This window comes from Natrix helvetica (assembly GCF_964273705.1).
Source record: "Natrix helvetica genome assembly, chromosome: Z".
Lineage (NCBI taxonomy): Eukaryota > Metazoa > Chordata > Lepidosauria > Squamata > Natricidae > Natrix > Natrix helvetica.
In genome coordinates this window covers 45,699,701-45,724,543 of record NC_138554.1, presented here as the reverse complement: position 1 = coordinate 45,724,543, position 24,843 = coordinate 45,699,701, and the positions used below count along the sequence as shown (strand labels likewise).

The 24,843-nt window shown below is 38.9% G+C and overlaps 1 protein-coding gene across 1 annotated transcript in view; it reads right to left on the bottom strand.

The window, feature by feature from the left end:
* ASIC2 (acid sensing ion channel subunit 2) overlaps positions 1-24,843 on the bottom strand; it is a gene marked incomplete at its 5' end in the record, with an annotated part of 651,084 nt that overhangs the window by 216,908 nt on the left and 409,333 nt on the right. The gene's annotated exons all lie outside the window — the stretch shown is intronic.

The following is a 24,843-nucleotide window of genomic DNA, read 5'->3' as shown; positions in this document are numbered from 1 at the left end:
TTTAATTCTTCAGCCATTTGGAAGAATGACCTGAATGAATAAAAATTCTCCTAGCTTCTTTTCTCTTCTTTCCACTTTTATAGTCCCATTTCTGGTCAACTATAGCATTGAAATCACCCATTAAACAGACATTTTCATTTCCCATCTCTCGAATGTAATCTATAATAATTTTTTTCCTGACCTTCATTAGGTGCATATATTACAACCAGTGACATCTTTTTTTGGTTTAACATTATTTCTACAATTAATATTCTCCCTTCCTCATTATGATAAATTAGTTTAGTCAGAAAGCCACCATTGCTGAGCCCTTACATCATTTCCTGGTGAAGAATGCGAAGTGGTCCTGGGGCAGAGCCAAGGCAGCCACATTTGCCGTGGTAAAAAGACTTCTGTCAGCAGACACGCTCCTGATGCAGTACACCCAGACCCTGCAACTGGTGTTGACTTGTGACACTTGCCCGTTAGGCGTCGGAGCCATCCTCAGCCACCACATGCCCAATGGAACTGAGGCTCCCATAGCCTATTACTCAAGGACCTTGTCCACTTCTGAGTGGAACTACAGCCAGCTGGACCATGAGCTTTGGCTGCAGTGGCCGGTGTAAAAAGGTTCCATGAGTACCTCTACGGCCATGATTTCAAACTAATTACGGACAACAAACTGCTACTGGGCTTGCTGGCTAGGGAAGGAACTACTCCTGTGTCATTATTGCCACGGATGACCAGATGGACTATTTTTCTAACGACCTACACCTATCGTCTCGTCCCAGGCTTCACTTTGGGGCATGCTGACGCCTTGAGTCACTGCCCGCTGCCAGAACTTCTTGCAGACCCTACCCCCGAAGTGTCAGTCCTACTTATTGACTGCTTAGAGACTGGTCCTGTCTCAACTAGTGACGTTGCCTGCCACTCTGCAAAAGACTCCACCATCAAACAAATTTTGAACTGGGTGTGGAGGGGGTGGCCCAAGGGGCCTGTTGGGTCTGATTTCAAAATGTATTATGGTAAGAGATGAATTGTATGTTATTAATGGCTGTTTGCTGTGGGGGGACCGGGTCGTTGTTCCAAATTGCGCGTTGCAATATTAGAGGCTTTACATGTAGGGCATCCTGGAATTGTCAGGATGAAGTCTTTGGCCAGGAGTTATGTGTGGTGGCCTAACATGGACAGGGAGATCGAAAAATGGGTGTCTACCTGCATACCGTGCCAGAAGTCCAGACCAGCTGCCCCAGAGGCGCCCACCAAGGAGTGGGAGTGACCTCAAGCACCGTGGTCTAGTGTGCACATTGATTTTGCTGGCCCAGTTCATGGCCAGACATTCCTAGTAGTTGTGGACGCCTACTTGAAATGGCTAGAGGTAGTCCTCATGACCTCCTCTATGGCAGAGGTGGTCATCAAGGTACTACAGAGACTTTTCTCCACACATGGCCTGCCTGATGTCCTGATATCTGACAATGGGCCCCAATTCATGGCCATGCAATTTGAGACCTTCTTAGCAGCACAGGGAATCAGACATGCCCTGGTCTCGCCATTCCATCTGGCTTCCAATGGTCAGGCAGAGAGAATGGTGAGATCTGCAAAAGAGCCCCTATCCAGGAGGGGCCCAGGAGATTGGCAAACACGGGTTGACCATTATCTTCTAATTCAACACATCACGCCAAGTGCCACTACAGGGAGAAGCCCCTCCGAGCTTCTCATGGTTCGCCGGCTAAGGTCCCACTTAGACCGGCTACACCCCAATTGTTCTGCCGCATCGCCCCCAGACTCCACAAGCAAAATTCAAAACTTTAGCATAGGGGATTCAGTTTATGCCCACAACTACGCCAGGGGAACTCTGTGGATTCCTGCCACAGTGATAGGCATCACCAAGCTTCAATCTTATCTCATACAGTTCGAGGACGGTCGGAATTGGAGAAGGCATGTTGACCAACTCCATGGCCGCCTCTCCAACTCCACTCTTAGGCAGCTAGAGGTAACTCATTCTCGAGTTAGCCAAAGCCCTACCCAAAAGGAGCATGAAGTCACTCCTTCCACAGCCAACTCAAACCCGAAGACACCGGGATACTTAGCTACTTGTGTTGCATGCCCACAGCGAGCTCTGAGTGAACTGGCTCTAGAAGCTCCAGCCGCGGCCTGTGAAAGGTTCTAGGAGGTTCCACCAAGCGAAGCTGCAGAGCAAACAGGTCCGTCCAACCTGTCCGAAGAACACCCTCTGACTGAACTGAGCAGGTCTGGCAGAGCTACTAAAAAGCCCGCCTACTGCGTGACTATGTTACCAGTAGGAGGATTCCATCTAAGAGGGGAGGGGTGTTAGATACTAGCAACTGTTATAATGGTTTCCACCAAGGTCCTCTGTTCCGGCGGGAACAGAGGTTTAATCTCATTGGTTGAAGGGACTGACAGCTTCCTATAAAAGGGCTGCTGTCAGACTGAATCTTCGCTGGATTGTACATACTTGTTCTGTTACAATAAAGAGCTGTTGTTGCCTTTAGCCTGAGTGTGCCTTTCCATTACCCAATCTAACAAAAATAGATTTAGTGCATCTAGTCAAGCTTCCTTTCTGGTTTACTCTGGGAGGTTGATACTACAGAGATATTGAAAGTAATGCTGACTGTAGTTATGGAGTGACTTTTGAGATGTAAGTATGAAAAGTGCAGGAAGACAAAAGAAAAAAATGGGAGGGCTTTTTCCCTTGTTTGTGACACTTTCACTTTTGGATTATAATAACATAATGGCAACCCTCAGAAAACCAGCAAAAATGGAGGAAATGAAAGCATTATTAGAGCAACCTGCAGAGAGAAGAATTACACTACCACCAGGAGAGGGGAGGGAAGGGGAGGAGAATTCTTTTGTGTATAAATCCCCAACTAAAATCGAAAATTGTACTGACTGATTATTACAGTGGTTTATTCAGAGTAGTTTCTTAATTGTTGCTTGCCCATAGATAGGAATGTTGCCAGACTAAAGTGCAATCTGCATAACTATTTGATATACCTTGTGAAAGAGTTAAGGAGGGTCCATTCTGCTTACCAAGGATTCAAGCTGATTTGTCTTTTAGTTCCTTGGGAAAGACCCTCTCCTTCATATGATTCTGCACATTCCATCGCAAAAATTTTGAGTGTACAAATAAACCAAAGAAGTGGTTAACATATAAATTATGAAAATATAAAGAAAAGAAAATGACAGAAAAGTACAAGCGGGAGATCCTATATTAATGGATACTGCAATCATGCAAAATGTATTTTGTCAATATTATTCCAATTTGTGTAAAGGATGTGATATCTCTCCATAGTCATGGATAACTATCTACAGAAAGAAAATTTAAGGAGTACAGAGAAAGAGAGATAGAACTTGAACAGACCTATAGCAGTAAGGAAAATTTCTTAAGTTATAAAAAGGATTAAACTAGGAAAGATGCCTGGACCAGTGGGATCATAAGATTCTTATTATAAATGTTATGAGAGTGAACCTCTATAACCTTTACAAAACACAATGAACTATATCCTACAGGGAGATAAAATGCTAGAAAGTTTGAAAGGAGCCAATATAGAAAGAGGGACATGATTTGACTTTAATAAGGAACTATAGGTTATAAGGGACGCGGTGGCTCAGTGGCTAAGACACTGAACTTATCGATCAGAAGGTCGGCAGTTCAGTGGTTCGAATCCCTAGCGCTGTGTAATGGAGTGAACTCCTGTTACTTGCCCCAGATTCTGCCAACCTAGCAGTTCAAAAGCACATAAAAATGCAAGTAGAAAAATAGGGACCACTTTGGTGAGAAGATAACAGTGCTCTGTGCGCCTTCGGAATTGAGTCATGTCGGTCGCATGAGTATGGAGATGTCTTGGAGATGTCTTTGGAGAGCACTGGCTCTTCAGCTTTGAAACAGAGATGAGCACTGCCCTTAAAGCCGGAAAACGACTAGCACGCATGTGCAGGGGAGCCTTTACCTTTATAGGCCAATACTATTATTGATTAACAATTTACAAATTGTTTACAACAATTTTAGTTGATAGCCTGAAAATAATTTTGCAAGATTTTATTCATAAAGATCAATGTGATTCTTTACCTGAAATAAAATTAAATAATTTTAGAAATGTGTTGAACATTTTGGAAGATTGGGAGTAATATAATGAAAAACAACCTATATTGATTTTCTTAAATGCAGAGAAAGCCTTTCACAATTTGAACTGGGATTTCTTGTTCAAGATTTCAGAAAGTATGAATTTTAGCATAAATGAGTAAGATCGACTTATACTTTGCAGAAAGCACAAATGGTTCATGGAGATCTAAAAAAACCATGTGAGAAATAGAAAAAAGAAAAACCAACTGTTTGTTCTTTTGTATCATGTTTGGTGGATGTGTAAAAAAGGTGGAGAATTCTAGATTCAAAATCATACTTTGATTTAGAGGATTTTAAAGATTAATATATAAGAATACAGAGATTTTTCTTTGGGGTTTGATGGCAAACACTTGGAAAAAAGTCATGGAACTTTGCTTTTGTAAATGCATTGAAATTATGGCGGGCACAAAGATAGAAAGATTTAACATTATCCACATTGATGGAATGGTTGGTGAAGATGCTGGAACTTTTTGGCTAAATCAGTTGGAGTAAAGACAATATTTATGTTAATGCTGACTAAAAAAAACCTTATGGACTTTTTATGTAAAACAGAAAATCATGACTTTATGATTTATGGTTTTGAAATGATAGATTATATCTAGAAGAGAATTATGTGGTGCCTATTGAATAAGTGGTAAATTTGTAATTGTATTTAATTATAAATATAAATACTTTAAAGAAGACTAAAAGTTACTTCTATTTTTCTTTTACTTTTTTCTTTCTTGTCTTTGATTTCTTTATTTTTATTTTCTTATTGTATGTATTCTGAAGGAACTGGCAGACGAGATCTCAGAACCACTGAACTATATTTTTCAAAGATCCTGGAGCACCAGGGAACTGCCAGAGGACTGGAAAAGAGCTGATGTGGTTCCCATCTTCAAAAAAGGAAACAAAAAATAGATTCAGGAAACTCCACACCTATCAGCTTGACCTCAATACCAGGGAACATTTTGGAAAAGATAATCAAGCAACGAATCAGCGAACACTTAGAAAGTGTCAAAAAGGGAGCACTTCGCGCATGTGTAGACTCTAGAAAGAGTACAGAGAAGAGTAACAAAGATGATTAGAGGACTGGAGACTAAAACATATGAAGAATGGTTTCAGGAACTGGATATGTCTAGTTTAATTAAAAGAAAGATTGGGGTGTCATGATAGCAGTGCTCCAATATTTGAGGACCTTCCACAAAGAAACGAATCCCCAACCTAATCCCCAAAGCACCTGGCGGTAGAACAAGAAGCAATGGGTGGAAACTAATTAAGGAGAAAAGCAACTTAGAACTGAGGAGAAATTTCCTGACAGTTAGAACAATTAATCAGTGGACCGGCTTGCCTCCAGAAATTGTGAATGCTTCAACTAGAAGTTTTTTAAAGAAGATATTTGTCCGAGGTGGTGTAAGGTTTCCTACCTGCGCAGGGGATTGGACTAGAAGACCTGCAAGGTTCCTTCCAACTCTGTTATTCTGTTCTGTTATTCTGTTATATGATTGATAGACAATAGATAGATAATAAATATATTCAAAATTACTTATTAACTGTTTTTCAGCTATTAGAGACCAACTTTTTGATCCACAAGTTTGACTGAATCTGCCTTCAATCCTTAATGAAAAAATAATAAAAACTATAACCTTAGGAATATTAAATATGTGAAACAAATAGGAAAAAGCTAATGAAGATTTTGGGTTTATAAAAGGTCCAGATAAATCTGAAATAAGTTATGTAATTAATTATAAAAATCCTTCCTGTGGAAAGTCAATTTGTTTTGAGTTATTTCTAAGACATAAAAGAGATAAACAATTTGAAAAACTGGACACAAGAGAGAACTAAAGATCTTAATTAAAGCAAAAGAACCTGATTAACAACTACAGAATGATACAAAATATTACAACACTGGAAATACTGGGGAATATTTTTCAAAAAAGGGATCAGAAGTTAATATCAACAATGTCAGTAGCAATGTTTTTTTCTTTGGATAGTCTGTGTCCAAAAGATGTTTGAGAAGAAATGCCAGGACAAGTTTTATCTGACAAGCCAGAGACATAGCTGACATTAAAACTGGATAGCTGCCTACAGTCATCTCTAAGACAGATGGGCAGCATGTAAGTTTAAGATGATAGATGATAGATGATAGATAGATAGATAGATAGATAGATAGATGATAGATAGATAGATAGATAGATAGATAGATAGATAGATGATAGATAGATAGATGATAGATAGATAGATAGATAGATAGATAGATAGATACATAGATACATAGATACATAGATACATAGATACATAGATACATAGATAGATAAACAAGCTATAAGCATGACATGAAAAAGATGTTTCATTGGACATAAAAAAAGAAATCAGTTGATGCTTTAAAAATTAAGGGGAATTGATGATAAACCAAGAGAGTTACTTAGATAATTATTTCATGTTGGATTTTTAGAAAAAAGCTTTTTTAAAGCTTGGATGAATCTTGTGAGAAGGGGTAATAAATTTTTAAAAATCAAATTCTATGAGCTTACTTGAAAAAAATAAAGATTATGATTTTTAGAAGTAAAAGACAGTACATACAAAGTTGGTTCATTTGATCAAAATTTAAATACATAAGTTGTTATTTTAGGCAACTCTTAATTATCTTTTTTTGATACCAGGACTGGAATGAGGATGTTCTATGGATTTCTTCCTCAATAAGATGGGCCATGGAATGAAGAGATCATTGGTTGTACATTAAAAGGAGATGAAAAGTTACAAAAATTATTTATAATTGTGATGAAAGTTGAAATCGCTTATGTATATATTTCCTTTTCTTATCTATATTCATACTTTTCTCTTTTTTCCCATTGTCTATGTTTTTTTTTTCCTTGCTACTTTTTATTCTTTCTTTTTATTCTTCTATTTCCTTTTAGGTTTTTTTAGGTTTTAGTACTGCAATTATAATTTTTAATAAAATTATTTTTTAAAGAAACAAAAGCACTTTGGATGATATCAATATAGTAAATTTTGCTTCTTGTTTTGTGGCTTTCAAAGATCCCTTGAACATGATTGTCGAAAATCAACCTATAGTTTTTGTTGTATTGAGACAGGAATGCAGATAAACTGATTTGTATTCAATCTATTAATTGTAACCCAAGTCATCAGATCCATGGAGTAGTTAAAATTATGCAGGGCAAAAGGGGTGTGTGAAAGAAAGTGTAGTTATGCAAATACAGGTTATATGTGACACAGATTATAAGTATCTCAATAATTAGCAATTGTAATATGTAAAAAACCCATTGTATTTGCTTAGACCTTCTAAGAGTCTGAAACTTTTTGATGTAGGTGATTTCCTCAGTGTCTGGCTCTATAATGTAGATGTAGTTTTGCTGTTCTAAAATACAAGTAGTCCTTGACTTATGACCACAATTGCACTCAAAACATCTGTTGCTAAGTGAGTTTTGTTAAGGGAGTTTTGCCCCATTTTATGATTTTTCTTGCCCCAATTGTTAAGTGAATCACTGCAGTTGATAAGTTAGATACCAGGTTGTTAAGTGAATCTGGATCGTTTTTGCTTGTCAGAAGGTTGCAAAAGAGGATCACATGATCTTGGGACACAGCAATCGTCACAAATATGAACCAGTTGCAAGGGTCTGAATTTTGATCACATGATCATGGGGAAGCTACGAAGATCATAATTGTGAAAAACAGTCATAAGTCACATTTTTCAGTACCGTTGTAACTTTGAACCATCACTAAACAAACTGTTGTAAATCGAGGATTACCTGTAGCTTTCTTGGTATTTCTAAAGGAGGTTTGGGGAGGTTAAAATACTCCAATACTACTTCTTCTTTATTTTGAGTGTTGATGCCAAATGTGTGTCCATTAATTCTTTTCTGTAATGTCTGCCCTATTTTAACAGAAATTCTTAACAAACCCAATGTAGTAATGATTCCCAATCACTGACTTGCTGGTTCAATGTGCATAAATTAAGCTGTATGTATTAAAACATGTAGTTCAGGTCTTAGCATGTAGCCATCTTTGAGTTATTCAATGAACTTTAAGAGAATATACAAACCAGTTCAATATAATTTTAAAGTTTATGAGACAGAAATTTATTTTCTGCCTCTGTTATTCTGTAAAATACCTAAATGCACTAAATAACTCTTGGTTATAATTATTAGTACTTCACAGTACAATCTATACCTACAAAAATCAGATTCATGCAAACCATGGTATTCCCTGTGGCATTCTAAGGAAGCAAAAGGTGGATTCTAGAGAGGCAGGATAGAAAAAGTATTGACACCTTTGTATGATGGTATTGCAGAAAATTAAGAGAATATTGGACAGTCAAAAAAAACAAACAAACCAAGGGATGACTAAGCAAGTCAACTCAGAGTTCTCACTACTAGAGGCATATATGACCAGATTACTTATCCTACTTCAAACACATTACATAAAAATCTAGCCTTTGGGAAAAGGCTCTAATGTTAGGAAAGGTGGAGGGAGGGAGAAGAAGAAGCTGACCAGTGGTAAGATGGATGGACTCAGTTATATTGGTAATCAGTGGTGGTAATTTTTTTTTACTACTGGTTCTGTGAGCATGGCTTTGCTTGGTGAGCGTGGCTTGGTGGGCGTGGCAGGAGAAGGATACTGTAAAATCTCCATTCCCTCCTGATCAGCTGGGACTCAGGAGGCAGAAATAGATGGAGGCGGTATCAGGGGGGAGTTTCACCCTGAATTAACGAAGCGTGGACCATGGCTTTCCTTATAGTATACTTTTGAAGACAAGCAAAAATAAAACCTGAAGCATACTCTAATAAAAACACTTTAATATAAAAGAAAATAAAAATACAAAAGTTGCTAACTCAATTAACTACATTTTGGCAAGAGCTATGTGCCTGCCACCTTCTTGGCAGGCGAACGGAAGATCAGAAAAGAAAGTAAAGTTGGAATGTGTGACGTATTATGTGACATGCGCAGTAAATCATTTGTCAGATAAGAAATAATTCAGTCTGCTGTATAACTCAGAATATAAGCACAAGCTGGCAAACCAATTAACGCAGTGACAGGCGGGACCAGTCAGAGGTGGTATTTACTAGGTTCTCTGAACTACTCAAAATTTCCACTACCATTTCTCCAGAACTGGTCAGAACCTGCTGAATACCATCTCTGGTGCACAGATGAAAAACCAGGTTAGCAATAGTGGAAAAATAATTTACCTTGTCACTAGCAGTCAAAAACAATTTGTTGGCACATAATCATAGTACAACATAGGGGTAGAGGTGATTTAGGCCTATCTTCCCATTCCTGCTTTTCCATATATGGTGAGATAAAGCTAAGATAAGCTTAGATAAGAGTGCATGTTCAGATATTTCTACATGGATTTGGGCCAACATAATCATCAAGTCTCTATTGCACAGCATGAATCATATGTCAAAGCGGACATGTTTATTATAAACTGCTTATGATATTCATGTTACAAATCTTTCAGGCTTGAGCCAGAAAATCTATGGAAGACATGTCCAATGTTTCATTTACTCATTAACAATCAAATTATGTGCAAGCAAATAGGTAGCACAATTGTGAGCCCCATCTTAGTATGGTAAATTATTTTTCTTGAAATATGACTTTGGGATTGGATTTTTTCCCCTTATTATTGATACGTTCTAGCTAATTGATATGCATAATTTGATCACCAATTTGGATTGCATCTTTTGGACTCAGGTTTTCAGAATATTTAATTAATAAAGTGTGACAATTTGGAATTTTACTGGCTGTGAGACACTAAGTTCATTTTCTCTTACTTACTGCAAAAAATAGTTCTTACAAGAGACTAGAAATGGTTTTCCTAATGAAGAATAGCTTATCAAAGCATTCTGAATGAATGTTTTGAAGTATACAATAGCACATTGTGTTTGAAGGAGAAATTCATTCACTCACTTGGTTATTTGAAAAAGAGAAACCTTGTAGAATATATTAGAATGAATACTGTAACTTTGTTTTTGTGAGAGATATTCTTGCAGAAGTTTCTCACCTTAAAAAAAATATTATAAGAAAGAAAATTGGTGTGAGTGTTCCTTGAAAATTCTACCTCATAGTCTGTTTATCTAACCCCAAAAGGATAAACAATTATAAGCCTCTATAAGCTGTACTGCTCGCTGTTCTAAATGGTTACAAAGCTTTATTAATTTTTTTCTACAAAGAACTTCTGATTAATAAAATGGATGAGCACCGATGCCCCAAAAATATAATTATGAAACAAGTGGGAGCTGCAATAAATTGTTGCAGAATTCTAGTCTCCTGAAGAGAAACGTTATGGTTCCACATAGCCATCCCAGCCCCTCCAGCAGGCTACTTCATTCCTTATTCTTAGTTTCTCTTTTTTTCTTTCCTAGTCATTGGTCAACATTACATATTACACATTACTAAGAATGTGTAATCTCCAAGGAACTTATTTTATTGTAGGGAAATAGGCTGCTTTATTGATATTGGATGTAGAGTGAGTTTCATTTGTTTTGACCTCCTGCTAATCTTAAGATTCTCCTAGACAGTGCTCTCCCATGTTCTTCATAATTTCATTTTTGCTCCCTTTTATTGGCATTCACCACTGAGATTTGACAGTAGTATTGATATTATCTAAGCAAAAAACCTAAAAGTGATTATGGCATACTTACAAAATATCAAAAAGAAAATGGAAATGGGGGAAAGGCATCAACACAGGTGATGTCAGGAATCTTTAAAAATGTCTAATTCACAAATTATGTTAAGGTACAAAAGCAGATTGCTTGAATTTCACTTACTATAATGTGCAACTTATTCAAATAATATCAGATTAATATTGAAATAACAATTCTAACCATTTGTTCAGATCATACATTGCATTAGTCTTACTATTAGGCTTAGTATTCTATGCAAACTCTAATAGCAAGAAAAAGGATCAAAAACTCAACACCTGTAACTTGAATAAATTATGGCTATCAGTTCAGGGCTGCAAAAATCTCAATAATTACTAGTTGGAAGGGAAAACATTACAGAAAACTCTCTTTTGTAGCTCTACCTAACCCAATTATCATGGCTGGATGTTCTCATAATATAAAATTATTGTTTTAACCATAATAATTAAGTCCGATACCTAGAATGTCCTAAAGTGAGCCATGCTAGAGCACCCATTTAGCATAATATGTGAACGCTAGCCAAAATTATTTCTAGCACTGATTGCTAAATAAGGTAAACTGTGAAGATGAACCTTGATGAACCCTGATAACAATATGCTAAGTCATGATATAGCTTATCTAGTTTTAGCATACAGTATTTATTTATAGAATTTATGCAGCTGTCTACTATAATAAAAACCCCAATAAAACAGAAATAAAGCAATCATTTTAGCCTTACAAAGGAACAATATACTCCCTACCAAGGTAGAAAAACTTCCTATTAACTCTACATAAGATGTCATATTGCATAGATCCATTCATTATGTCTTATTCATGCTTAAGCACCATGGGTACTCTTAGTCTTGATCCTAATATAGTGTCAAAGTATGTGGATTGTTTGTCATAGTATGTCATGTAAAATTAGCCAATAGCGATTTATTCAATATCCATGAGAAAACTATTATGACTGAGCATATTGTATAAACCCAGTATTACACTCAGACTACAGGACTAAGAAAAAGCAAGAGCTGGAAACATCACTTTTATCAAACATTTAAAATCCAGCTATTACTTCTATGATAGGGGTTCTTTTGAAATATTATTGGGATGTACCATAATACCTTTGATAGGTTTTAATAACAGAGAAAAGAACCTTAGGTTGGCATAGTTAAACATTCCCATATTGTTCAATACTCAGCTACTGTATTGTATCATCGTTTTCCATTCTTCTCTACAAGGGAGATAATACTTTTGTTTGCAGACTAGTGCTGTGCGTTTGCTTAGAGCTCCTAGATACAGAAGAAGGCACCATACATAACAGTAAATGACCAGGCACTGGGAAGAAGCTTCTTAGTTAAACACTCGAAATAGAGAGAAGCAAATCTACTGAAAAAGCAAATATTGCAAATAAAGCTTTGTTTGGGAAAGAGAAACTTATTACATTTATATTCTGTTGAAGAATGGCTAAGCAGTTCCACAGCATTTGAAAAAGAAATGCAAACTTTCCAAATCTCTTGGTATGTGTGCGTAGGATACCTGGTGTTGTGTTTCAATCTTGCTCAGTAAAATAAGCCTGCTTAGCATATAATGTGAAGCAAAGGTTTTTAAAGCAGATTGTCTTGAACAAATCATATCGTGGTCTGCATATATTGCTAAGCTAGTCTTTTAATTATAGTTTGTTGCACATGCCATAATGAACTTTATCATAAGGCCACCAACACTCCATGCATTCTTAGTTTCAACAGTAATCATCCATTGCCACACAAAAACAGCTGCATCAGAACACTATATGGCAGAAGGAATGTTGATCTTCTGGGAGGGAAACAGAATTAGAATCAATACAGTTGTGGAGGCAGAGGCCTTCATGAAAAAACACAGTGCCCTACTAGAGGATGAAACCATAAGAGGTAGTGAAAAAGGCGATAATACACAAGATATGAGGGAGGGAGGGAGGGGCTGTGGCTCCGCCAGGGGACAGGGGGGAGGGAGGAATACTGAAAAGACTCAGGTCACAAAAATAAATGTATTTGAAATATCATTGTAATTGTTGATATATTAGAAAGTGGCAAAAGAGATTATTGAACATATGGTTGATACAATGTATAACAAGATGCTGTTTCTGCTTATCTTTTACCTTTTTTTTCTGTAAAAGTTGTGAGATTTGGAGAGATTTCTACTTTCAGCATGATGTAGCTGCCAAAATTTTTTGCATATCCACCTACCCCTCCCTATAAATGTTTAAAAACCAATAAAATTCTTTAAAAGAAAAAAAAGACTATATGGCAGAGTGAGAACTGGCTTTATGACCCAGCAAGCTTGGAGGTGGGAGATCTACCAGATCCCCTGCATGAATTGCCACTGTAACTATGTAGGACAAATGGGGAGGAAGCTAACCACCAGACTGCAAGAACACAAGCGAGTGGTCAGATGAGGATACCCGATCTAATTGGTAGTCTCACATTGCAATGAACAAGGACACACATTTAATTTCACAGCAACTAAGATTATTGGCCATGCAAGCACAAAGATAGCCAGGAAAGTGATTGAAGCCTGGAAAACGGGCCTCTTGTCAGTTAACAGGAGTGCTGAATTACCACCAGCCTATCAAATACTTAGGAGCTGAGGGCTTGGCAGCACAAGGAAATGACAGCCAATCACCAGCCATCAATATACCAATCATCCAATAGGAAGGCACCACATAAACATGACTCACAGAAAAGCCCAAAACATGTATTGCAGTAGAGAAATCCCCTGAAGATGGCTCCAGCATGAGTCTGAAAGCTCGGAAGAGCAAATCTCTGGTCCCAGTGACTGATCCAGATTCAATTTTGCATAATGAACTTTGTTTTAAAGTATTTAGAAGATGATTCAGATATAGGAAAGTCCATTTACATATTTACAATAACCAAGTTACCAGTATGTCCTTTCAGTCTAAAAAAGTTATTTATACATCATTTGTAAAGTACCACATTTTTAATTATTTATTTTTATTGTTTTTAATATAGTTATAGGAAAAGAAAAGGAACAGAATACTAAAATGATTATGCAAAACACATATATTCTCTTTAGCTTTTCTTACACAATCATACTTTTACAATTCACTACTTTCTTGCTATAGAGTTTAATATACTCTCCAATTGTCTACTGTTCTGTAGGGAGAACAAGGCAGACAGGAACTGAGGCAAGGCAGGTTGAAGCTAACACAACCTTTATTAACAGTATAACATGGCAAAATGTAAGGCAAACCTCGGCCCGCAAACAGCAACATTTGACAGCTGACAGCCCTTTTTATACTAGAGCTGTCAGACGCTGAACCAATAGAATGGCTGCATTCTCCTGCCAGCTGGCTGCTCGCGTCTCAACCAATCAGGGGCCGGTAATGATAGTCAATGGCATCGTAGCCTCAAGGACTTAACATCTACATAATATTGAAACCTCTAATTGTTTATTCTACTCATAAATTGATTCATTAATAGCAAATATCCATAAAAATAAGGGAGTTAGAGTTAAAGGATTTAGTGAGTTGTTTTAGCATCTCAAGTGTCTCAAAGTTGAAAATGTCGCAAGTCCAAAGTTGTTAACAATGTAGTTAATATACAAATGTAGTTGTAAATATTTCCATAGGCTTAAGCATGGTAGACATTCATCTATTAATACAGGTAATCCTCCAGTTACAACAGTTCACTTAGTGACCCTTCAAAGTTATGACATAGTCCCTCCCAAGTATTTAGGACACCATCCCGAACTTACGAATGTTGCAGCACCATGGCAGTCATTTACACTTATGAATGACAGCAGAGGCACTGCAGCATTTGCCCTGCCTATTCCTTCTCCCACTGGGTGTCCACAGGCACTGGGCCTGTGGAGACTCACTTACTTGCAACTATCGAGCGAGCCATTGGTTTCTTTGCCTCCTTCGGTGCATTCATGGAGAACAGAGGCCTAAAGCTGTGCAGGGTCATAGAAGCAAAGTCTGAGCAAAGTCTCATCAGCTTGCAAATGCTTTTTGCATGGAGACTGCAAGCAGGCAAAGAAACCATGGCAGACAGCCTGGAGAAGAGACAGCTTGCTAGATCTTCACAAGGAAGTGACCTGGCACAGCAGGATGAGTGGGGGAGCAATTGTGGGGACCGCAGGCAAGGGAGCGTGAGGTATCTCAGTGGGTTGTGGGAAGCCTTGGATGGTCTGATGCAGGTGGACAGTTTCATCTTGGTCCTCATGGCCTTCCCCACCCTGAAAAACCTTATTTTCACTTAACAACCTGGCATTTGATTACGGATGTGTGGGTAAAAGCAGGGACTGATAACGTTTGTTTCATGTGATTCACTCCAACAATTCCTCAGGTTATGAATGTAATTGGCAGTCTCCATTACATTTGTAACTCAAGGACGTCCTGTACAGCATATGTTAAAACTTCATCTTCATTGTCTTAATCAGAATACCATATTCACCTCAATAAGAAACAACTCACTTGGGAAACTATTGAAACTTAAAATGTGACTCATACCATTCTCGGAGTTCATTAGTCTGCTCAACCATGGTATGCTGAATTGATCTACTTCAGTTATTGGCAAACATTGTGAAATCTTGCATAACGAGGTAGGTATAAACCCCCTTCACCCTAACAACTGAAATTTCAAAGATTATCAAATCTTGCAAATTTGGGCATGGGAGGGGGGGAGAGACAGTATCATAGATGTTGCCAAGTTATGTAATAATTAAACCTGACTTACAATTCACAGAGGCTGTTTTATATAACACAGTAATCCAGATCCAAGCAAGCTGCATTTAACTTTGGCAGAACTGGGAAATAATTATTTCCAAATAAATGACTAAGATTTTTTTTAAAAGCTGAACATGGTGCCAAACAGTTGGCATATCCCAGCAACAATGACATATCAACAAAATAGAATAAATAGGGACCTGGGCCTCCTCCTGCACAGTTGTTAGGTTTGACAGAATGATATAAACTAAAAGTTGGATTTACATTCTGTTCCATTTGGCACAAGCCATGTAAATGCTAGCAGCATCTGGAGGAGTCTGCAATTAGCAAGATATTTTGTATAAGGAGAAGATGCTTTCCAAACTCAGGCAGATAGCAAATCTCAAGAATGAAGGCAAATATATGTATTCCAGGATAATGTTGCAGGATCCAATCTGGTTTGGTCACTGGGACCAGAGGTTTAGTCTTCTGAGCTTTTGGACTCGTGCTGGAGACCATCCTCAGGGAACTTCTCTCTCACCAGAATGGGCTGTTCTATGTTCTAGTATTTACTATATGTGATGTCTGGTTATGTGTGACTTTTTAATTGTTAATGGGGGTTGTTGATGGCTGGCTATTAATTAATTGACTGTTGTTCCTTGTGCTGCCAAGTCCTGTTGATTGAAGCCTGAGAAATGGGCTCCTTATCAGTCAACAGGAGTGCTGATGTACCACCAGCTTATCAGGTACTCAGGAGCCAAGGACTTGGCAGCACAAGGAAACAACAACCAACCACTATCAACACCCCAATCAACAACTAAAAAACCACACAAAGCAAGCACCACATAAATACTACTTATAGAATAGCCCAAAGCATACATTCTTTTTTTTAATAATGTTTTTATTTTTGAATAAACACAAACAGACAAAACACAACAAACACCACAAAAATATCTTCCATTACAAATTATAAAGAGTGTTTCAATTGGTTACAATGAAGTTTCGTGCATCCCTTCCACAGTCATCACCTACAATTCATATCAAGTTATATGCTTTAAATCAAATATATTTATATATATATTACTATCATCATACCTCAATCTTCATAAGACTATGATTGTTTTTACGTCCCTTTATATAAAATATTCCAAAATTTAAAGCAAAACCACCTGATGGCATTCCGTTATCTATTCTCAATATCATCCAGAAACATTACATCTTTATGACACTTTCTAAATAAAAAATTAATAATGTTTAATAACAAAGTTTCTAGACCTCCTTTTTAAATCACTGTTTACAATTTATATCCAATTTCCCTTTTGTCATGTCAATACAAATATTACATTATTATCATTATCAATCATTTATTTAACAACATCCATCATCATTTCATTTTTATTTTTTATTTTTTGGTCTTAGTTTAACTAATTTTTTAAAATATTATAAGTTTTTATACATAAGAAAGTTTCTAAACTTCCTTTCATGATCACTATTTAGAATTTATACCAAATTTCCTCTTATCAAACCAATACATATGTATACATTGTTATCATTATCAATTATTTATCTAACTGTATCCATTATCACTTCACTTTTAACATAATGCTCTAATTTTAACTAAATTTGACTAATATTTTGTTATTAGTTTTCATATCTCAACCTGTGTCTTTCCAGTAATAGTGCAGTCTTATGTCTTTTTCCATTTGTGGAATTAGTTTTCTGGTTATTTCCTGAATCCAATTTGTGTGGACTTCTCTTTGCAACTTGTTGCTTTTTGGATATCTTGTAAAATCTCAAGACCCTCCTTCTGCTTCTTCAATCAGCTTAACTTTGGTTATCAGTAGTGCTTTTATCAAAGTTTCTCTCCTTGGATCCATCAATTCTTCTCTTTCTTCTTCTTCTAAACCTTGAAATCTGGGGTAGAGCTCCTTTCCATCTATCTTCCCTTTCCATGTTCCACTCTTTCCATCTCCAACCACACTCAGTTCACTGTCAGTATCCACAATTATCTTGCCTTTTTGTTCATTTTTTCCCTTGGGTTTTTAGGACTCTAACCTCCACTTTTTCCATTTGCTGGATATCTTCAATTTTTCCATCAAATTTTACTGCATTACAGTCTATATTTTCCAATCTCTTCTCAATTCTCTCGATTGTTTCTAGTAATTTTTGAATTTCAGATATAAGCTGTTGTAATGTTATGGTTTCTTTTTGATGATATGCCATACTTCCAACTAGTAAACACTCTCACTCTAGTTTCAAAATAAAATTTTGTTTTCACTTCTCTCCAGCTGCCAAAGAAACATCCAAAGAGCATCTGTTTAAACAACCCGTGCTCTTTTCCTTATTTTTTCTATAAACAAGCTGAAGCCTTTGAAGTGCAAAGTCAAAATGATCAAAGAGAAAAAAGAGAAAGCAATATTTCCTCAGCCTCCAACCTCCAAGTGGCAATGTAACTTCTTTTCCCTCTGATGTTACTACCCTCTTTATATTTCTTTAATATCTTCTTTATATTCCAGGCTTAAAGGAAACAAAATAAGGAGCAAAATAAAGAGACAAAACTCCTCCAAACCAATATTATAAAAATAAAGAAGAAAACAATATTTTCACTTTAAAAAGTAGGAAATGCTTGCTTCCGTCCATTAAAAAAAAAAGATAACACACTGTCCAATATAGCCTAATTAGCTTATTTTTCTTTTCTTTGCAAGTTTAACTTAGTTCTGATTTTTTTTTTTGGCAGTCTCTTTTATAATAATAAAATTTCCTCACCAGATGGACACACTTCTCTTTCTGCTTTCCTCCTGTTCCGGAGCTGTCCCAACTTCAGCAGCTTTTGGCTATGATTCTGTCGCCAGCAAGAAGAGATTCTCTTGGATCAATCAGGGACTTTGTGATGTCCCTGAGATCAGCAAGACGTACTCTTCCCTGTCACCATCTCTTTGGCACGGTTTAGATCCAAAAGGACTATCCAGTGGCAAAAGTATCGAGTAGCTCCAAAATTGCACGTCATATCGTTGCGATGTCAACTCCTCGTCTCCCCAAAGCACACATTCTGATGAGAGAGAGGTTCCTTGAGAAAGGGCTGCAGCACAAGTCTGAAAGCTTGGAAGACTAACAGTAAACCTCTGGTCCTGGTGACCAACTAGATTGGATCCTACAAGACAACATAAGGAGCAAAATAAAGAGACAAAACCCCTCTAACATATCTGCTTCTCTAGGAATGATAAGAAAGCACTTGCTCTTAAGGTAGGTGTAAGGCTAATGATACTCCCAACAAAAGATATAAATTAGAGCTGAAGGCAAATAATGTTGAAAATGTATTAATGATGTTACTTAATTGGGTGATGAAATGTCAGCAAACAAACAAACTCAGAGAGCACCAAGAACTTCACAAATAGGAAGGCTGTCAGATACAATCTCCAAGTAATTACAAAATAATAAGTTATGAATTATCAGAAGATAATAATATGTCAGGATAAGATGGACAGTCATAACATTCAGAACAGATGTGGCTTGTTACTCCCAGTTTATCCCATCTTTTAACTGCATACCTGGACTTGACTAAGGGAATAGCTATTGTGGAGTTTTTAATATAGTTCCTTTCATTGGACCATATTTCCACTTTAAAGGCTTAAAGTTTGGTTTTTGGCAAGTTGCATAAGTTGTTTTAATCAAATGCAATCAAAACAGAGATATAATTAGTGCTGAACTGGAGCTACGACCCAAACTACTTCATTCAGAATCCAGTTGTATCAGGGTACCTAACACTTACTAATTATAAGTTGTCTTTACACTGAAAACTCCAAATATATTTCAAGGAATTCCACTGATCTCTCATTGAACAAGACTGTACCTTAATTTTACTAGGCCAATCATAACACATTAAGCACTAATAAATTTAATTCTGAAATGCTAAAATGTATTTTAAAAATGATTCTCCTAACATTATATTGTTGGAATAGATCCAAGTACTATTTAATTCTAGACCTACTGTAAGATAGACTCGGCAGACACTAACTTTCCTTCTAAATAAATATAGATGTTGAGAAAAAAAATCCAATCAACACCAGAAATTGTCATACATAACCACAAAATAGTTTGCAAAATTAATAGTTCTAGAGCATCCAAACAACTCTAGCTTTAACTTTAGTTATAATTCAGCCAATAATTCTAATTCTATTCTAATGAATAGACCATTAGATCCTTCTGGAAAACATTTTACAGGACTGCGGGAATTCAACTATGGGAAATCTTAATGATTCTATACCCATTCCACTAAGCTCCCACATGCTACTAACTATGGTACAAACATTGACTGACAATATATCTTTCTTGATATATTCTCATGATGTTTGTCTCATTTTGTTAGAAGCCAATGTCAGATAGCCATTCTCTTTACTTGAACTGATGTGATAGAGGTATTTTCTCTGTTATTTCAACAAGGTTAGCCTCAAGATATATACAGCCTGTTAGCTTTGTCATTCATTATTTTGAAGGAAAGTCAAGTGACTCATCTTTCCTCCCCAAAACTCAGGTCAACTACAGTTTTTCCATAATTCATCTCAATCATATCATGTGTTAGATTAAATCTGTCAGATAAAGAAGGAAGGATTGGGCCAAGATCTCCAACAGAATTCCATGGCTGAAGAAGAATTTGATCCTGAGTTTCTTCATTTTGATCTATAATTACTAATCTAACCTGGCAATACTAATTTCATACCATGGCAAAGAAACATTTGTGCAGAAAGGATCTAGATGCCTTTTTAAACAATGGTTATTTGCTTTCAGTTTATATTTGGTTCCAAACGAGAGAAAAATCAGACATGAAAACTTCAAGAGAAATACACAACATTCTCATATTTTCTTTATTGGCTGCTACTATGCTGTTGGATTTAGAGTTTGCATGCTTGGGATACTTCATTTTGTAAGCCAATCTTTAACTTTTGATTGATTATATACTATCAAGAAGTTTTTGACTCCTAATGATAACTTAGATTATAGAGACAATCTATCCCCTATGTCTCCCAACATGTCACCTTTTTGACTGAGTTCCTCCATTTTGCTGCTTTTTGTCTTCTTCTGCTTCCCTCCATCTTTCCCAATATTAAAGTCTTTTCCAGAGATTAGGGCTTCACCTAAAGTGTCCAAAGCTGGTCATTTCTAATGAGAACTTTGCTTGGTTATCCACAGTGTTCTTAGAAATTTTCTGCAACACCAACATTTAAATATTCCTCCTAACCTGCATCTTCAAAGCGTGTCATCAGGAATGCCATGGCTTACATGTATTTCATCTTTGAGGTATACATTTTACTGTCAGGAACTGATAGTTATAATCGTGACATATTCAATGCAACAAGTATTTCATAGAGTACCCTAAGGCAACATTTTTTTTTGTCCCTTACAATTTATGGATTATACTAACAGCTTGCATATTTTCTTAACATTTCTTGAATAAACCAAAAATGGCTATGAAACATAGTACATTAAGCCATGAATCACATGGGCTTGGTTTCCCAAACATTGGAAATTGTGACACAGTTTGTTAAGAATCTCTGTGTTATACAAATAGACCAGATTTTACAGAAAAAAAATTATGAACACAAGTTTGGCATCAGGACTCAAAATAAGGAAAAGAATGTTGGTCTTACCTGAACATGTCTTTTAAGTAGAGTAGAGGGAGGGGTCACTCGAGGGTTAACACACCCTGATTGGTCCATTAGACTGAGACTTCTTAGCCTTCTGTCTCTCCTATTGGTTCCCAGTTTCCTTGATGGCAAAGGTCAGCATCTGAAAACCAAACACACAAAGAACCGGAAACCGCCCGGCCCTCCCCCTCACCCGGCCCCTGCCTAACTAACTAGGGCGGGATGTGACCCCTCCCTCTACTCTACTTAAAAGACACATTCAGGTAAGACCAACATTCTTTTTCCAGTAGAATAGAGGAAGGGGTCACTCAAGGGACATACCTACACTACGTCCCAGGGAGGAAAGACTGGGGCCCAGGGGGAGGGACAGCTGCCACCTGATGCAGGACCCTCCGGCCAAATGACGCCTCCGCCGAGGCATAGACATCTAACCGATAATGGCGTATAAAAGGAGTCGGGGAAGCCCATGTGGCCGCTTGACAGATGTCCTCAAACAGAGCCCTGGTAGCCCAGGCTGTGGGGCTACGAGTGGAATGCGCCGTAACACCTGAAGGAGGAATCTGACCCATGGCCTCATAAGCCGCGGCTATGGCTTGTCGCAACCACCTACCGATGGTGGATGAGGAAACCTTAATCCCTAGAGACCCCGGCTGGAAAGATACGAAGAGTGCCTCTGACTTAAGGATGCCCTCCGTCCACCTCAAATAAATGCGGAGAACTCAGCAGATGTCTAACCTGTGCCATAAACACTCCCGCTCATGTGATGGATTAGGGCAAAAGTTAGGTAAGACAATTTCTTGGGCCCTATGGAAAGGCGTATTCACCTTCAGGAGGAAAGCCGGGTCGAGGCGAAGGACTACCCTGTCCTGGTGGAAAAAACAGAGGTCATCTCGGGACGAGAGCGCTCCCAACTCTGATATGCGTCTGGCCGAGGTAACAGCCACCAGGAAAGCTACTTTAAGGGTGAGTAGACGCATATGAACCATTCTAAGGGGTTCAAATGGAGCTACTGTTAGGCCTTAAGGACCAGGGGAAAGTCCCAGGTCGGAAACCTGTGGACCGGCGGAGGTCTGATATTCGCCGCCCCTTTGAGGAAGCGCTTCATGAGGGGTGAATGTGAGAGCGTGTGGGAACCCTCCCCCCTAGCACCGTGGCTAGGGCAGCCACTTGGCAACGCAGAGTATTATGGGACAGGCCATCCTCCAACCCCTTCTGCAGGAACTCCAAGACATTTGGCTCTGGAGGGATTGAGGCCGAGGGGAGAGCACCATTTTGCAAACACCGCCCAGGTGGAGTTATAGATCCTGGTGGTGGATGGTCATCTGGAAGCCTCAATAGTCACTATAACCCCTGAGGAAAGCTTCACCGTCCTCAGCAGATGCCGCTCAAGTGCCAGGCAGTTAAGTGGAGCTACTGGGACTCCGGATGAATCAGGACCCCTGACACAAGGCAATTTCCCTCTGAGGGATTCTCCAAAGTTCAGATACTGATAGTTTTACTAGGTCCGCAAACCATGCTCTCCTGGGCCAGTACTGGGCTAGCATGATGACGAGGGTCCTCTCTGCCACTATCTTCCTGATAGTCCCTGGGATGAGGGGGAAGGAAGGCATAAAGTAGGCCTGGTGGCCATCGGCCCTGAGGGCATCCGTGCCCTCCGCTGTGGGAGTCTGGAACCGGGAGAAGAATCTCGGTAGTTGGGAATTGTTGGGGGAGGCACAAGGGGAGTGCCGAATCTCTGGCAGATCTTCTGGAACAGTTCGGGTGCCAGTTGCCACTCGCCATTATCCAGGGTCGCCCGGCTCAGCCAGTCCGCTTGTTGGTTGGACACCCCTGAGATGTGTTCCGCCACTATTGAGGACAAATGCTTCTCCGCCCACAAGCTCTGAGTCTGCACTTCCCTCCAAAGGGCGCAGGAATGAGTACCCCCCCTGTTGGTTCACGTGCGTCTTCGTAGCAACATTGTCCGTCAGAAGAAGGACATGTTGGCCCCATAGATGATGACTGAAGTGCCGAAGGGCCAGTCTCGCAGCCTTTAGTTCCAGCCAATTTATGTTGTGGCTGAGATCTGAGGCAGTCCAACTGAGGCAGGGGAAACTGGTAGGGAGGGAGACCCTTCCCGCCTGGAACTCCGGTATGACCCGGGAGGGGATACCAAAGGAGAAGAGGGGCTGAAACCCCTATGAGGTGGGGAGGAAAGACCCTGATTGAGCTCGATGGGGGACCTGGATCTAGATGGCCTGGTGGACTGGGCCTGCTTCTCAGCCCTGGCAAAGGTCTTCTCCACGGCCTTCTTGCGTCTCAGTTCGTCCTTCTCAGCAGCCCTGGAGGGCCTCTGTGCTGCCGTAGGCTTAGAGGAATATGATCTGGCCTTGGGCTGGTCAGATGGGCCCTCCCTGCCTTCCTGGTCCAGGGCCGAAACAGCCTGGGCCAATTCCGAGCGCGTCGCCATCGCCCCACTCACATGCCAGCCGAGTAGGCCCCTGCAGAGGTTGCCTGTTCCTGGGCCTGTTGCAATCTGAGCCCTCTCTGATATCCTGTCCAGGTAGGGCAGCTGAGCTTTGGTGCGGCCCTCGGAAGACTGTGGGCGACACTAGGCTCCAATTTCTCTCTTCTTCTATGGACGGCCACATTGTTCCTGCTCGTCGCAACTCGCCCTCGAGTCTCTGAGGCCCGCTGGGGCTCCTTGTTAATTTGAGCATCCTTAGGATGGAAACAGGGGCAGCAGGCAGCCAGCTAATGGCGTGGCGCCGGGCAGCTTGCTTTTCTCGCCTCCAGGTGCGCAGCTACGTCGTCACTCACTGTCCTCTTAACAGCGCGTTGCGGGCGGCAGATTCGGCTCCTGAGGCTGCAGTGGTTGCCCGGCACACCCGAAAACCCGGGAATCAGACAGGGCGCCTGGCCCGTGGGAAGGGAGAAGTCAGATGGCCCCATGGGGCTCTCCCTCGCCGCTCGAGACAGGAATCAAGCTGTCTATCTGGGCGCAGCCACCAATTTGGAATTTAGAATAGCCAATACAACAAATTTGTTTAAACCACACTGACTACCAATTTAGAGAAGTTTTTAAATTAATTTTCCTATCTAAGGAACCAAACCACACAGTGCTTGGACCAAAAGACTAAGAGGAAAGTGGGAACCAATAGGAGAGACAGAAGGTTAAGAAGTTTTCTCTCAGTCTAATGGACCAATCAGGCTGTGTTAACCCTCGAATGACCCCTCCCTCTACTCTACTGGAAAACAGAGTATTTTTAACTCCAAAAACACTCAAATACAATTTTGTTTATGTAAACTATCCTTGTCCCACTCACCTATAAAATAGGATGGAATGATGGGACAGAGAGTATGACCACATAAATATGAGATTAGGTATTTAATACCCAGTGCTTTCATCTGCTACTATTGTCATAATCCAGATTATTTGCCATCTTCCTTACAAAATACAGATCTCAAGATAGCTGTTTTAGCAAAATGAAACCATAACAGTCACCTTCTTTCCTTTTCTTCTACCTTTCCTAGCATTAGAGTCTTTTCCAGAGGATTTTTTTGTAGTCAAATCCTTAATATTAAATCAGTAATTTTACTGCCTTTCTTTTTATCAACAAAAATAGAAAGCTGTGTTAAATTCAGATATTATGAACCTTCATCAGCATTGTTTATATAAACTATTCTTGTCCCACTCACTATAAAACAGGATGGAATGATGGTACAGAGAGTATAACTGAATAAAGAGATTAGGTATTTAATAACCAATGCTTTCATCTA